The following is a 15,750-nucleotide window of genomic DNA, read 5'->3' as shown; positions in this document are numbered from 1 at the left end:
ATTTTGCAGAACAAAGAATTTCCCAACCTTGGTCCAACCTCTTCGAAATCAAGAGTTGGATGTGCCTTAAAGCTGCATGGGATTGCAGCCTCTAGTAATTTAAAATAATGGTACGATCCCTTCTGTTCCACACGAATTCCAGTGAGCATTTGTGTGATTTTATGGTTTTGCCACATATTTTTTTTGTCTGCTTTAATGTTTTTACTGCTATTTTAAATGTTAAATATTGTGTTTCGTGTGAGTTGCTGTAACTCACCTTGGGAGGGTATATGCACCCTAAAGAGGTGGGCTTAGAAAGCAATTTTAAAAATAAAATCCAGTTACAGTATAGGAATAACCCGCCTCCATTCAGAACAGTCGCTCCTACAATCCTAGTCTTGATTGAGGACTAGAATTCAAGCCTTCTCTGCCCCGCCTAACTGAAGGGCAATGATCGCCTTCTCCCGCTAGGCGTCCCAGACTCGTCGCAGAGAAAGATCAGAGTTTATTCAAACAGTTAAAAATATTCCATTAGCCGCAGGGGCCGAGAACTGGGAGGGGTCTCCGGAGTAGTAGCGGCTTGCTTTGCATTCTCGCTCGGCGCGCTGCCTGGAAACGGATTCTCGCCGAGAACAGAGAAGACCACCGTCATCGCGAGGAAAAAGGTCTGCGCCGGCTCTGGGCCCCGGGGGTTTGTTGGATCGTGCGCGCACGAGGTTGCTTGTGTGTAAGGGAAGGAAAGCAAGCAAGTGGCCAGAAAGAGGGTAGGAGAGGCGGGCGGCGGCGGAAATCCATCCACCTGGAGCGGCAACAAAGGGCAACCCTCGCGCTCTGGCCTTGAAGCCGGGAGCAAGGAAAGCGGGCTTGCTTTTGCAAGGTTGTTTGGGCAGATTTGAATGTTCCTGGAGTTGAGCGAGGTGGAGGGGAGCAAACCTGGGAAAGCTAGTGAAATCGCGAGGGATGGGAAACTTCTCTTGCTCTTTGCGCAGGTCTTGGGATCCCAAGATGCCTTTTGCTTCGAGGAGGAGGAGGGGGGTGGGCGGTGCAGGAGCGCCGAAAGGGGCCCCTCGGTTGGGCTCAGTTTTGGCAAGGGCGGCGCGGGAGAAGGAGGTACGAGGCCCAGGAAGGTGAATGTTGTTTTGATCTCCGAGGGAGTGAGCTCGAACTTGGTGTGTGTGAGAGGGGGGGGGAAGAGAAGAGGGTAGAGTTACTTTTGCTTTGAAATGCATGGGTGGCTCAAATTCCTCTCTCAAGACCGCATTTTTTCCGTTTTATTTCGTAACATTTTTCTTAACCATCCCTTCATCATGCGAATCCAAGGGTGTGGAGTGCAGAAAGTGTGACCACCATTTATAAATGCAGTATAACAAAAACAAAACGAGCCACAAGATTAAAAGGGCAAGCTGGAAATGCTAACTAAGGAACCCAAACGTTGTCGTTTAGTCGTGTCCGACTCTTCGGACCCCAAACAGTTCTGACTAAAAATTCTGACTAGTATCTTGACGTTTCTTTAGCCTGAAACCTAAAGGATATAATTGGCTTATATACACTTAAATGTTTTCTTTCTGTTTAAAATAAAAAAGCTTTCTGCCTATACACCGGCCATCACAATAGTTAAGGGAAAACATATGAAATGAATGAACTTCTGTACAGCAGGATTCTGCAACACAATCTGTTTCAATCTGCCTAATCTGGACCCTTCCTCCTTCTGGATAGCTGTGATAATAGCGAAGAAAATGTGGGAAACAGTCTAAAAGTATATGGCTGCTGAGGGAAGTTTTTGCTATCTGGACTTTAGGCTTAGCTGTGTAGGCACACCTTCAAAGAGTTCATTTCCTGTGCTGTGGGGTTTTTGGTTCATCCAGTGCCTGGATTAAGGGCTCAGCCATTGGCAATCCAAGCCTTACTTAGGTCAACAAGGTTGGGGCAAACAGTCAGCTGGAAATGATTTTGCTTGGGTGGAATAACATTGAGTACAGATGAGAGATTTCAGAGACTTCACCCATCATTGCCCACCACACACACACATTTGGCAAGAGCTTCAAGACTGAAAAACCAGTTGGAGTAGAGTGCAGTACATAGCAGGGAAGAAAAGAAATGAATATGTATTCCAGAAAGACTGCTCTCTATGCTACTTTTAAATCTGTTTAATGCATCATTTCATTTGCTAACTTAAAAAAAAATTAAAATGTACAATACATGAAATATTAGATTTAAAAAATTGAATACATTTTACTATTCAGTGACTTACTGGATTACAGTAGAGATTGCATAAGGCCCTTTATCTTGAAGTGTTTCTCAGGGACGAAAGCTTTGTTTCAGAACCCATCACCAGCAATTTAAGTTCAGTATTGAACATGCAAGAAAACTTTGCAGGGGCTCCATGTGATCTGCCTCTGTTTTAACTCTGCACCTGTCTGACTACTATTGACTTCTGAAGGCAATTCTCACATGGTGAGGAAGCATGAGTGAGCCATATTACCACCATAACGTGGGAAGAAGTTACTTGCATATCTTCCTCTGTGGCGAGACAAATGCAGAAATAGTTCATCTGCATATTTTCTGAAGAGTGATGCAGGCTGCCCCTTCATGTGTAGCAGCAGAAGCGGGCAATGAAACTTCCATGATTTTTCAGGGAACTATATTTCACTACATTTTCTAAAGAACTGTAAATGAGAATGGTAGAACAAAGTTGGGGAACCTGCAGCCCTTCAGATGTTGGACTCCCAACTTCCATCAACCCCAACTGATGCCTGAGAATGATGGACTGTAATCCAACAGTATCTGGAGAGTGACCTCCCCTGATACAGGCCTTTGAGAACCCCCTTTGGGCTCCAGAAGCTGCTAATGCTGTTTCCTTTTATTCCTGTGGGCACACCCTCCCTCCTCAATAATGGGATGGCATTATAGTAAAAAGAGTTTTTTCTTGCCGTGCTGCATTACACCACAGTGCCAAGCTGGCTAGGGCGTCCAAGAAGCTGCACCTCTTAATTATCTAATGGATTGTACAATCTTGCACGGTCTGGGGTGGGGCAGGGCATATGCTTCTTGCAGTTGTATCATTTGTTTTGACCCTCAGCTGACTGAGGAGGGTATGTGTTTATGTGCCTATTTGTATGCATGTGCAGGCCATGATGGAGGAAAGGAGAGGGTTGTGGCCTAGCAGGAAAAGGGGCAAATGGTGTGGCTCAGGCAACTGTGAGGGGAAAATGAAAAACTAAGAAGAGAGGACTGCAAAGGGCAGTTGGACCTGTAGGCAGTTCTGGGCAACTGTATCTAGGATCTTAGAACAAACAAAGGCAAAAAGCTGCAGGCTGCAGTGGAATTTCCTGGCATTGACTGTCAAGGGCTGGAACCGAGCCTTAAAGGAGCAAAGTCCATTTATTAAACAATGCAGACCATAAGAAAGTCAAGTTTACCTGGGTTTGGAGTGAAATATTGTAATGAATCAGATTCTGGGACTTGCATTGCAACAAGGGTTCTAAGGTGAGAGATATCTGGAGAGCATGTTAATTTCAGGACTAAAACATACATCTCTTTGTGAAAGAGGTTGTGAAAGAATAACACTGTTTTATTTATTTTTAAAGGTTAGACACATTATCTTGCTTTGGGTGGCACAGGCTTCCTCTGTGAGTTTGGGAGAGCTAGCCTATGTGCAGCCTTGGTGCCATGCAGAGTTTGCTGTGGCCTGAACCCATCATGTTTGCTGGGTTGAAGCAAGCTTAACTGATTAGTCATTAAGCCACAATCTTTTTCTACAAAGTACGTCCCCACTTATTTCAGAGGAACCTGCTCTTCTGTAAATATGCATAGGATTGCAACTGGTCTAGACTTAACTTGGACCATTCCCCAGGTTGAAATGTAGATACATGGAGAACACATTTTCCTAGACTGGGAATGTCTGCAACTTGCTGGCCTGGAGGCCTTGTCCCAAGTGTTAGTGGGTGGGCCATCTAAAGGAAGTCATCTCTCATCCTCGGGTCCTCATCTTTTTAGATTCACTTCTGTAGTCTTCCCATTTTATACCATTCTCAGTTCCTTACCTCTGTGGATTCAGCCTCTTGTGGCAATGGAAGAAAGTGTGTGGAGATTCCAAATACTAACAGGCATATATCTCAAATGTGCAAATTATCTTACACATACTTTTACTTTTTGCTTGTACCCTCCCCTTTATGCCTTTGTTAGTGGCAGGCTGAAAGAAAATAAAGAGCATACTCTCTTCCCATTTATATACAGTATAAAAAATGTCTGGTTGGCTGCAGGTGATTCTGAGTCGCCATAGTTGAATGGCGATTTACAGGCTTGACACACATTATGACCAGGCTTCTTTAACCATTTACTTTAGACTGGCTTAGGTGGAAGGGTCTGATTGAAGGCAGGGGCAGCAGGCAGCAAGAGGCTCTACGCTAGAAAGCAAGTATTTACCACAGTGGGTCCCTGAACTTCGCTTGGATTCCAGGATACGCCACCAGTCTTCATAATTCAAAACCTGCCGTGAAGTTGTCAGCCTTTCATTTGCTCACATTAAATTTAGTTAAAAAATAATGGGGCCATGGGAAATCAATGTAAATCAAGGCAGGGACTATGTCAGTGGGTTTTAAAAGCAAACAAACTTGGAATAAATTCAATAGGTTTTCACAAGAAAAAGACTGCCTGCCATGTTAAAATTCTAGCTGCCTTCGCTTTGAATATGTAATTGCTTTTGACAAAGAAAACGTGTTTAAAAGAAACATAGCTGATTTTCCACCCCCCTGCTCTGAAGGTTGTGTAACAGAACGGGATTCTTGATGGAGTAAACACACACCTCGTGCCAGCATTTATAGCATGCCATTTGCCAAGTTGCATCCTTGGGGTGCTCATAGTGTTAGCAATGGGGAATCACAGGAGCAGGCCCTCACATTTGTCTCTGCAGCAATGCAAGGTTCATTTTTTATTTATCCATTTAGACATGAAAATGTCCAAGAACCCAAACTGATTTTTCTTTAAATGACACACGTGTGTGTGTGTGTATGTGTGTAAGGGAAGTTGGATTCCCTCTGGAATTTGTTATCCCATGCAATCTGTTCCATAACATTTTGCAGCTTAAACCAGCCCTGTTCCATGAAATGTGCTTCCCCTCTCCACCCATCCTCTCAAATACCACGTCCTCTGACCCAGGAACATTATTTCCTTTTGTTCCTAAAGGAAACATGCTGCCCTAGGACTGCTGAGTACAGCTCCCACAGAGAGTGCTGGAAGTTGCCCTAAAATAGCATATGGGCCTCCCGCAATGAAAACAAAGCCAGTATTAATTCCAGTTTGAGAGGAGCCACTCCTGCGGGGCAGGCTGGACTTTGCTACTAGCCACACAGATGGCTAAAGAGAAGCCAGTGTAGCAGAGACAGTTCAACATTGCATGCTGGGGAAAAAGGCCCACAGTTCCCAGTGGTAATATGAACCTTAAGCCTATGGCCTACTGCAAGACCCCAAGCCCATCCCCTCAGTCAACATGTGTCAAACCGTCTCTTGGCTACTTGTTCCTGCTTCTTTTGCACCAACACCCATCACTTACCTTCCCTCCCACCTGCCAGGGCTAGAAAAACATCTTTTAAAATATGACCTTGAACTCTGATAAGAGTGTTACCTTGGTACTCAAACAGCTTGTCTCCCAAGCAAATCGGCTCCCAAATGCCGCAAACCCAGAAGGAAGCCAAATGTCCAATGTGGCTCCTGCTCGAGTGCAGGAAGCTCCTGCAGCCAATCAGAAGCGGTGCCTTGGTTTGCGAACGGTTTCAGGAGTCGGATGGACTGCTGGAATGGATTAAGTTCGAGAACCAAGGTACCATTGTAATGTATTTTTCTTGCTGGATGGAGGACAGAGAGGTGTGTGTGTGTGTGTGTGTGTGTGTGTGTGTGTAGAAATTAGCCTACTGTGCAAAGATAAAATTTACACTAAGTGCTCTGCCTGCTTTTGCCTCCGGTCTCACTGCCTGCCACTGGTATTATTATTATTATTATTACTCGGAAGGTTGTCCAGAATGGAATGCAGGCGCTGGACTGAGAAAAGTTATCCACCCCTGTGTTAAGCCAAACCTTGGCTTAGCTCAGCGTGGTGTGGGAGTAAACAGCACTAGGGTGGAGCAAAGCACCAACCGGTTCAAAGACATTGCAAGGAAAATCCATATTCTTACAAGTTCTGTTCATCCAGGAATAAACTGGGTAGGGAAGGTAGAAATCATTCCCCATATACGGTACTTCAATTTACCTTTTTCAGCCTGTTTCTTTGATTCTGAGGAAGAGTCAACATAAGTGTACTGTATATGATTATACATCACCCTGCAGAACCCAAGCACAATTTATGGAACTGACCATATTGATGGTTAGAGGTGCTGGGTGTCAGATATCAGTCTTATGCATTATGCCCTCTGGTGATTTCTGGAAGAAAATGGAAGATAGTGTTCATCAGGTTTGGTTGTATATTGAAACATTTTTTGATTTTATAATTTAAATGAGTCTGCTTTGGTAAAGCTTAAGACATTTATTGGAAGTAAAAAAAGAATTAGGTTGTATCCAATATTCGTCACACTCCATTATTGCCTTTAATTTCAGTGGGTTCTTAAACCCATTAATTTCAGTGTGCCTGCTTTGAGTATGTCTAACATTGATGCAGTTGATTACTACCAAATACAACTCGTTGTATTTGATTGTACGTACATTTATTCTCAGTGGAGAGCAAAGATCCTTATTCCTCTTACGAGGCCCAGTAGATCTCAGAGCAGTCTTATTTTAGTCTTTATGAAATAACTTCCCCTGTGTTTCGGTTCAAACACAGTTCATCTGTCCCGTTTCAGAGACATGGGGTTGGCTGGGAAGTGGAGGAAGAGAAAGATGGTCATGTTATTTCTCAGTCTTTAAAGCATTTTTTAAGGTGGCAGGTGGTGCAGGCTTGGGAGAGGGATAGTTGTGTCACTTATCCCCCATTCGTGTTGCAGAAGACCATGTCCAGTAGGCACCTATGACTTGTGCAATTGCATTCAGTATGATGATAGACATGGTCTGTCCACAAAGTGTGGCATTTTAAAAAATATATAAGGTATCCTGCTTCAAATTACTGGGGAAATGAGGGCAGGATCCTGCACAAGTAAAAAGGAAACAGCTGTATGCTTCTTTTGTGGAGAAAAAGTGATGATATGGACAAGCTCTAGCTCAGGCATCTCCAAACTGTGGCCCTCCAGATGTTTTGGCCTACAACTCCCATGATCCCAAGCTAACAGGACCAGTGGTCAGGGATGATGGGAATTGTAGTCCAAAACATCTGGAGGGCCGAAGTTTGGGGATGCCTGCTCTAGCTTCTTGCAGTAGTTCCTACTACGGTATGAAACCTCTGGGCATCCAATGTATAGTGTCTGTTCAGTCACTGCACTGCTTTTGTGTTCAATTGCTAGACGTCAGCTGAATACAAAGGGAGCAACGCAAGTGCTTCTTTTATGTGAAATTATTTAGAATCCTGCTGCTTAAAACAAGAAAGAAAGAAAAGAAGAAAAGAAAAGAAAAGAAAGAAGAGCCATTTAGCTACAATTACTTTGGTAGGCACTTTGTATAAGTATTTTAATAGTGCAGTAAACTGTGTACCAGGCATGTCAAACCTGCGGCCCTCCAGATGTTTTGGACTACAATTCCCATCTTCCCCAACCACTGGTCCTGCTAGCTAGGGATCATGGGAGTTGTAGGCCAAAACATCTGGAGGGCCGCAAGTTTGACATGCCTGCAGTGTGTACTGATCCCTTTATGGGAGTGCTTCCACTACCTTTGTGGTGGAGCAGAGGTGGCTAAACTGTTGTCTTCTAAATATTGCTGGACTGACATTCCTATCAAACTCGATGGGCTTTATAGTTGATGGGCTTTATAGTTCAGCAACATCCTGAGGGCGATGGGTAAGGCAGCCATGCTGTAGTGTAGAGCAGTGTTTTTCAACCAGTGTGCCGTGCCTTGAATGATGGTCAGGGGTGTCACAGTCAACACTGGCCTCTGTCCTTTCTTTCTTTCCCTCCCTCTTCTGATGCCCTCTTGAGTTTCTGCCTTCTAAAGGCTTGCACAGCTGTTTGTTGCAGCAGCCCTGCTGCTGCCACCACTGCTACCTCCCAGGGTAAGGTGCTGGCCTCATTTTCACCTTTGGCCAGTCTCTGTAGGGCCACTGAGGCTGGGGGCATCTTCTGCCGAGGTCCCTGTGGGGTGGCATCATGAGGCACATCTCTTTGGAGCAAGGGGGAGCTCAGAGACCAGGGGCAGCAGTAGTGGCTGCCCAAGGAGACAGGAGAGGAGAGGAAAAGGGTGAAATGCTGCCAGCTCTGCAGACAAGGGGTGACATAACTGGGTTCCTGAGCCTCACAGGGGTGCCACAGAAAGAAAGTAGTTGGTCAAGGGAGCCGTGGACTCAGAAAGGTTGAAAACCTCTGGTGTGTAGAGGGTTTGCTACAGGAACTGGAACTGGGCTGACTGTGTCAGTTCCACATTCAGAGAAATGTGTTCTCCCCAGTTTTGCTGCAGAGTTCAGATGCTGCTGTGCTTTCCCTCCAGTATTGGCGTCTGGTTTGCCAATAAACTGCCTTTTTAAACCGCCCTTGTCTTTTCGTTGATGGGCTGCCCATTGATTTCCCTCTGATGTATACAGAGTGCTCTTCAAAGCAGCTGAGCAACAATATTGCTGGGTCCTCTCAAAACTATGTGGCACTGGGAAGGTGGGGAGTGTAGGGAGAGGGAAGCACTTGTGTTTTTAGCAACAAGCACTGTTAATTTTGGTTCCCCGGAGGATTAATTTCAGGATCTGGTTTAGTTGGTGGTTGGGGCTGTTGTAGCAACAGAGCGGGGAGGGGAGCTTGACTGAGAACCATCCTCATACTGGCACTGCTGCATCTTTATTCGGAAGTAAGTCCCACTCATTTAAGTAGTGTTTACTCCAAAGTAAGTGTCCATGGAATTACAGCCCTAGTGTTGCACAATGCAGTATTCTCCAGTATTCTGAGCACTCCCCTTCCCTTCCTCTGGAAGGGATAGGAATGAGGCTTCCTATTTATTAATAGAGACAAATGTGCTTGGATTTCAAAAAGGGAAACTTGTGTAAATCTGTCCACGGCTTGCTGTAAGGAAGGAACAGAAATGTGGCTGAAAAAGTGGCCTGCTGTAAGTTAGTGGCACATCCTGGAATCACATTTGCATCCATTTCTGGTCCATGCAGATTATGGTAAATCATTGATTTCACGGATGTTGATAATGTATATTCCTGCTCTTTGTGTGTGTTTAATGTTCCTCTGGCTCCCATCTCTGCCAGCATGGATTGGTGGACCCAGGCAGCTCATTTCCAGCAGGTTCTTCAACATTTATTTAATATATTTATATCTTGACTTTCAGGGGTGCCAACTTGGGGCCCAGGCCTTGTGGGGCCTCAGAGATCATGCCTGAGTCCTCCGACATGACTTCTGGTTTGTACTGGAAGTCACGTCAAAACCCCCAGGCTGCCTGGGCCTCCTATAGTTGGCGCCTATGTTGTCTTTCCATCATTTGATGTCATGGAGCGTCTCCAACCTCATTGTTCAACCTGGAAACTGAGGTCCAGCTCCGAGGGCCTTCTGGCAGTTCCTTCACTGCGAGAAGCGAAGTTACAGGGTACCAGGCAGAGGGCCTTCTCAGTAGTGTCGCCCGGTTTGTGGAACGCCCTCCCATCAGATGTCATAGAAATAAACAACTATCTGACGTTTAGAAGACAGCTGAAGGCAGCCTTGTTTAGGGAAGTTTTTAATGACCGATGTTTTAATGTATTTTTAATCTTCTGCCGGAAGCTGCCCAGAGTGGCTGGGGAAATCCAGCCAGATGGGCGGGATATAAATAATAATTATTATTACTATTACATTATTAAGGTGGCTCATGTAAAACTATCAAATCATATTTAAAAATTGACCTATTTTTTTAAAAAAATGCATTTAAAAAAATCAATAGAGCCAAACACACTAAGACTAAATCAGAGAAAAGGAGCAATTTAGTGGCAGCCATCTGTAGGAAAATGCCCGAAAGAAATATTTTTAATATGCTTGTCATATAAATGAGAGCAGAGACTTGCTAACTCTGTTTCTTTGGGAAGAGCATTCCAAAGGTGGGATGTGAAAAGTAAATGGCCCTAATCCAGGGGTTCCCAAACTAAGGCCCAGGGGCCGGATGCGGCCCAATCGCCTTCTAAATCCAGCCCGTGGACGGTCTGGGAATCGGCATATTTTTACATGAGTAGAATGTGTCCTTTTATTTAAAATGCATCTCTGGGTTATTTGTGGGGCATAGGAATTTGTTCATATTTTTTTTCAAAATATAGCCCGGCACTCCACAAGGTCTGAGGGACAGTGGGCCGGCCCCCTGCTGAAAAAGTTTGCTGACCCCTGCCCTAATCATTGTCAGCAGCCACCTCAACTCTAAAGAGGTGGGAATATGAAAGCGATGTCCTCATAAACTCTAGCAAGAAAATTTCCATTCCTGTCAAGACATTCCTAATCACACAATCAGAATCCTGTGTATTAAGCAACAATTGCCAGTATATGTCTCCCTGTTTTGGTTATGAGTCACTATCTTATTTCTAGAACTCTTGCCTCTTTACCCATCTACTATCAGTTTTCTTTTCTTATGCCCAAGATTTCTCTTCCATCAGTGTGCATTTTTCTTAGGTGTCCGTTTATCAGTGAATCTCCTCTCTTTATCATCTGTTTCCTTCCATTTGTCAGTATCTTCAAGAAGTATTTATAGATTAATCTTTTGCTTAAGGCCTAAATTGTGTGACTCACTTCCTCTGTTTTTCTTTTAACCAGCCAATTCTGTGACAAAATAAAGGGCACTAATGATTATGCACTGAAAACAGACAGGAGGGATGTGTGGACAACTTCTGCTCTCAAGCTGACTGTTGAAGAAGAGAGATCACACAAGGAGAGCAGAAGTTGTCCACAAGTCATTCCTGTCTGTTTAAGTGTATAATCATTAGTGCCCTTTATTTTGTCACAGAATTTACTTTGCTTCTAGGGAAATGTTGAAGACTTTGTTCCCTAAGGCAAGGGGTGGGCGGGGCTGGAGTCAGGGTGGGTGGGGCTGAAGCTCAAAGTGGGCAGGGCCAGAGCAAGAGGCCCCCCCTCTTCTTTCTCCCCTTCCTCCTTCTCCTCTCACGTCTCTTTCCTTCACTGAAGAAAATCTCCCCACTCCATCCCAAAGCAATTAGGCTTGAGGGAAGGGGAGAAATTACCAATTCATGCAAATTTATATCCTGACTTTCACAGTCATTTTGCATCAGAATGCACAGCAGGTTATTTCAGCTTGTTTTTAACTCTCTTCCTAAAATCGGTGGTCTGATATTGTCCATAGCTGCCAAGTCTCCCGTTTTTTACGGGAAACCCCCGTATTTTAAACCGTTTCCTGCTGGCAGCCCGGATTGGGAAAAATCCCGTAAATCTCCTGGATTTCCTACCTGCCAGGGAGGCTCCATTTTGGGTCCTGGCAGCACCTGATTTCCAGTGCCCAGACATGGGTAGCGCGGCACCGGAAGTCGCTTCTACGCATGTCCGGACATGCGTAGAAGCGACTTCCGGTGCCACGCCGCTGCTGATCACACATTTTTCAGCGGGAGACTTGGCAGCTATGTATTGTTTTTCCTCCCTGCCCAGCAGCAGCACACAGTAGTCTTGCATTAGGGCTTCAGTTGCAAGAAATTAGCTTTCCTTGTGAAAGTGACTGGAGTGAGGCTGGGTTTAGCAAAGTTAGGCAAGATTGAAAAGGGTTGTGTTCCTGAGCCTCACTCTTGACACTTCTCTGAAAGACGGTAGTCCTTTTTTATTGTTCTCCTTCTCATCTCGATAACTGTTGAAGTGGCTCCTGTAAATCAATGGTGCAAAGTACTTTTAGAATGAAAGGAGCTTTATTTAAAATGATGATGTTCAATGCAGTGGTGTTTCCATCAATCACCCCCTCAGAGAGCTGTCTTGGAGGCTGACTTCCCAATATAAACACAACGGAACCAACTGTCTCTCTTGAGGATTCTATAACACTCTCTGTAAGATGATATTGTTGAATACACAGAGGATCTTCTCCCTCTCTCTCTCTCTCTCTCTCTCTCTCTCTCTCTCTCTCTCTCTCTCTCTCTCTCTCCACACACACACACACACAGGCTTTGTCATTAGCTAAACAGTTCCCTAAACTATGCTTGGTTGAGGCCAGAGATAATTCTCCTTGAACTCTGCAGATTGTGAAATAAAATCCTTTCTACTGACCAAAGGCATTTTTCCTTAGCTGTGGGTTTAAAATAGAGATCAGCAACTGGAAGACCCAGGGCCACATCTGTGCAGCTGAGGGGTACAGTTGAGTCCTCCAGTGATAACACAGAGACCAGAGCCATAGCTCAGTGGTACAGAAGGAGCCCTCCATTAAATCCTGGAGAGCTGATGCCAGTTGCCAGTGCTGAGCCAGATGAGCCAATGGCCTGTCTTGGTATAAGGCCCCTTCCTATATTTCTAGAACAGGGGTTCCCAACAAAATTTTCTCGAGGACCCCTCATCGAGCCGCTATTGTGACAAGGACCCCCATTAAACCGTAAAACCGATTTCCAAGTAATCAGAGTTATATTTTCTAATTTTTCCAGTAAGCTTAACACTGATCTTGGAAGGTTTAGGTTCAAGGGACGCCGACGATTTAGGTTCAATGGACACTGACAAGATCGGTTCGAGAGTCACTGACTTACTTGCTTGAACATCAAATGCATTATCTTCCTCTTCATCTGTAGGCCTTTGTCGTTTTAACAAACCACTTTTTAACCAACGGTCCATTTTTAACTACGCGAACTGTAGCTTCCGCGAAAAACAACGCTTTGTTTACAAACACTACTGTTTTGCAAAGAGGCAGCGCGCGCCAGGGAGGAGGGAGGGGAATGGAGAAGACAGGGTACCTGCGCAGTAGCGCACAAATGAATCCGACGCGCGCAAAGCATCTTGGGGAGGTGAGCGTTAGTAGAATGCGTGCGCTGCCTCTTTGCAAAACAGTAGTGTTTGTAAAGCGCCACCTAACGGCATACAGCAGAACTACTGCCTCTATCTAATTCTAGTTTTGCGCTAGACTCTGCTCATGCAGGAAGCGGCCAAAACAAAAAATCTGTTATCATACGAAATATATTTAATATATTTTTTATTCTAATAGCATCTTGCGGACTCCTGGCATAGCTCACGGACCCCTGGGGGTCCCCGGACCACCTGTTGGGAACCACTGTTCTAGAAGACAATTGGTGGCAACCACAGCACTCTCAAGGAACAGGATCCAAATTTTCAGAACTAAGCCTCAGCCTAGAGACCATCTCAGTGACCCAGAAAAGAAATCACATTACAAACATGCCCACATATGCCCCAAGCTTTGCCGCCTGAGCTCACTGGGCTACACATTTAACAAATAGCTTGTTAACTCCTACCATGCTCATTATAAATCATGATGTGTCACTGGGACATCCCAATAAGCCCCCATTAGGGCTTACACTTACTCCTTCAACAATATTATTAATGCAGCAAACCTTCCATCAGAGCCAGTCTGTAGGATGAAGGAAGAGATGCTTGAGCCTGCACAACTGCTCCAGTATCCTGTTCTAACACTAGTCACTCAGTTGCCTCTGGGAAGCTCAAAGCAGAACCTAAGCGCATGAGCACACTCCTGGTGGTTTCCAGCAATTTATATTCCTTGTGCCATTGTTTCCATCAGCATCCTTGCTTCCTTAACAGTCATTTCTTTAAGGATTGTTTGCTCCAACCCGCCCCCAATCTAGTATTGCTTCAGAAGACAAAAGCGTTGTGCTGTTTTGTGCCACAAGTGCCATGTTTTGTGCTGTCATCTCTTAGTTGGCATTTTTGTGGGTAGTGACTCTAAACCCGGGGTTCTGTGGCACTAAACATCATTGTAAGTTTTGACGTGATAACGCAGTATATGTTTTTTGGGGTGGGGGTGGGGAGAGGTTAACTATGAACCCCAACTGGAACACGTCAGTACCAACTAAGATTTATGGAGGCACAAAACTCAGGGTTTTGTGATATAAAACACCACACAGCTTTGGCAATACCTATTTTGTGGTGGTATAGTTAACACTCCTATTCCTTTGGACCGCTCAGACCCAGAAAATACACTGGAAATGAATTATAACCCTGCCTTCTTTTCAAATGCTACTCTTGACACCTTTTCGCTTTACACTAAGCTGGTCAGTGCTGAGGACTAGCCCTGACAAAATGGATCCTATTCCTGGCAATGCTGTGATGGCCATCAGTTATCTTGCATCATGGTAATGGAGTGCTGTGATGACTGTCTTTAGTGCTGGTTTATAGAATACTGTACCTGGGGAATTTCTTTTGAGCAAAGCCCCCTAATTTTACTCTTAACTACAGACACACTATACCTTTAAAGCACATTTGAAGCACATTTTTCTGCCTCAAAGAATTCTGGGCACTGTAGTTTGTTTTGTTTCCCCCCCAAAAATTTTTATTCATTTTGTAATAATACACATACAAGAAAAACAAAACACAGTACCACTAACTACAAAGCACTGTAGTTTGTTAATGGGTTGCTGGGAATGGTAACTCCATGAGGTGTAAACTTTACAGCCCAGAATTCTTTGAGGGGGGAAATGCGCTTTAAAGGTGTAGTGTGTACACATAAATGCCTCCTATTGCAACATAGACATAACAAATGTGAAACGTTCGTCCTCACTCAGTGTGTATTTCTCCCAAGCTGGTATAAGGTTAGTCTGTGCTTGTGTGTGTGTGTTTGCTTTCCAGACTGTGTAATATTCAGTTAAGGCTAGCGCTCTTGGAACCATGCATTTTAGGCATTGGAAGCCATATAAGAATCAGGCGGCTTGTGTCTGAGGTTCCTTTCTTTCCCACAAGTGTCTTGATAATAGAGGAATTAATTTAGATGGGTTCAGGTTTGTGCCTGTCAATGGCAGCAGTCTTTCCCCAAATATTTGGTCTTAAACCTGCAGAGAACATTTTGCTCTTCATAGAGCAAGTCATGCAGACCTTGTTCAGGCAAACTTCCTGATGTCATCAGGTGCAGTTTGGCAGAGTTTTAAAAAACCGACCAAAAAGTCTGACGGCATCTTAAAGATGATTAGATTATTGTGGGATAAAGATTATAATAACCAGGAGTCTTTGGGCAACTGTTTGCTTTCTATGGATCTCTCAAGAAATCTCTTTAGAAAACAGGGACAGTAAGGTCTAAGTGAGGGAGAAATGTAGGCAAATCTTACTTTTTTGGGGTGGGAGGGAAATCATCGTCTTCTAATTGAGTGAAGATTTCCATGACCTTTTCCTCCACCTCCCTGTTGGCTCATTCAAGTAGTTTACAAAGCCGTCATGGGTTAAAAGGCAAGCCCTAATAATGTTTGCATGAATTAGTCTTGTATTTGAGAGCAAGGAAGAGTGGTTTGTGGCTTTTGTTGGTAAGTGTGCAGGCTTATTTTTAACATCCCTGCATGAGTAGAACTGCTATCAGCTTTGTTTTTAACTCTGTGGAGATACTGAAGGGTTTAGAACGACTTGTCTCTTGTTTTTGCAAACAGTTATTTTTGTCTGTTGTTATCTGATGTAGACACTTTTAGTCATACAGAATTTACAGAGTGCTCATCATAAATACAGTACAGTGCTTTGTAGTTAGTGGTATTGTGTTTTGTTTTTTGTTTTTCTTGTATGTGTATTATTACAAAATGAATAATTTTTTTTGAAAAAACAAAACAAACTACAG

At 44.2% G+C, this 15,750-nt stretch overlaps 1 protein-coding gene across 2 annotated transcripts in view; it reads left to right on the top strand.

Moving 5' to 3' along the window:
• Positions 1 to 486: 486 nt before the first annotated feature.
• Positions 487 to 15,750, top strand: part of CD151 (CD151 molecule (Raph blood group)) — a 51,476-nt gene continuing 36,212 nt past the window's right edge. The window contains exon 1 of one of the 2 annotated variants that reach the window (XM_035121968.2): positions 487 to 644. The gene's annotated coding sequence lies outside the window, so the exon portion shown is untranslated. Of the gene's footprint in view, positions 645 to 1,083; positions 1,107 to 15,750 lie in introns of those variants that run through there. The other variant, XM_060276419.1, reaches the window with a different exon arrangement.

Source organism: Zootoca vivipara, chromosome 1 (genome assembly GCF_963506605.1).
Source record: "Zootoca vivipara chromosome 1, rZooViv1.1, whole genome shotgun sequence".
NCBI lineage: Eukaryota > Metazoa > Chordata > Lepidosauria > Squamata > Lacertidae > Zootoca > Zootoca vivipara.
The sequence above is the reverse complement of the archived record's forward strand: the minus strand, read 5'-3'. Positions and strand labels throughout refer to the sequence as shown.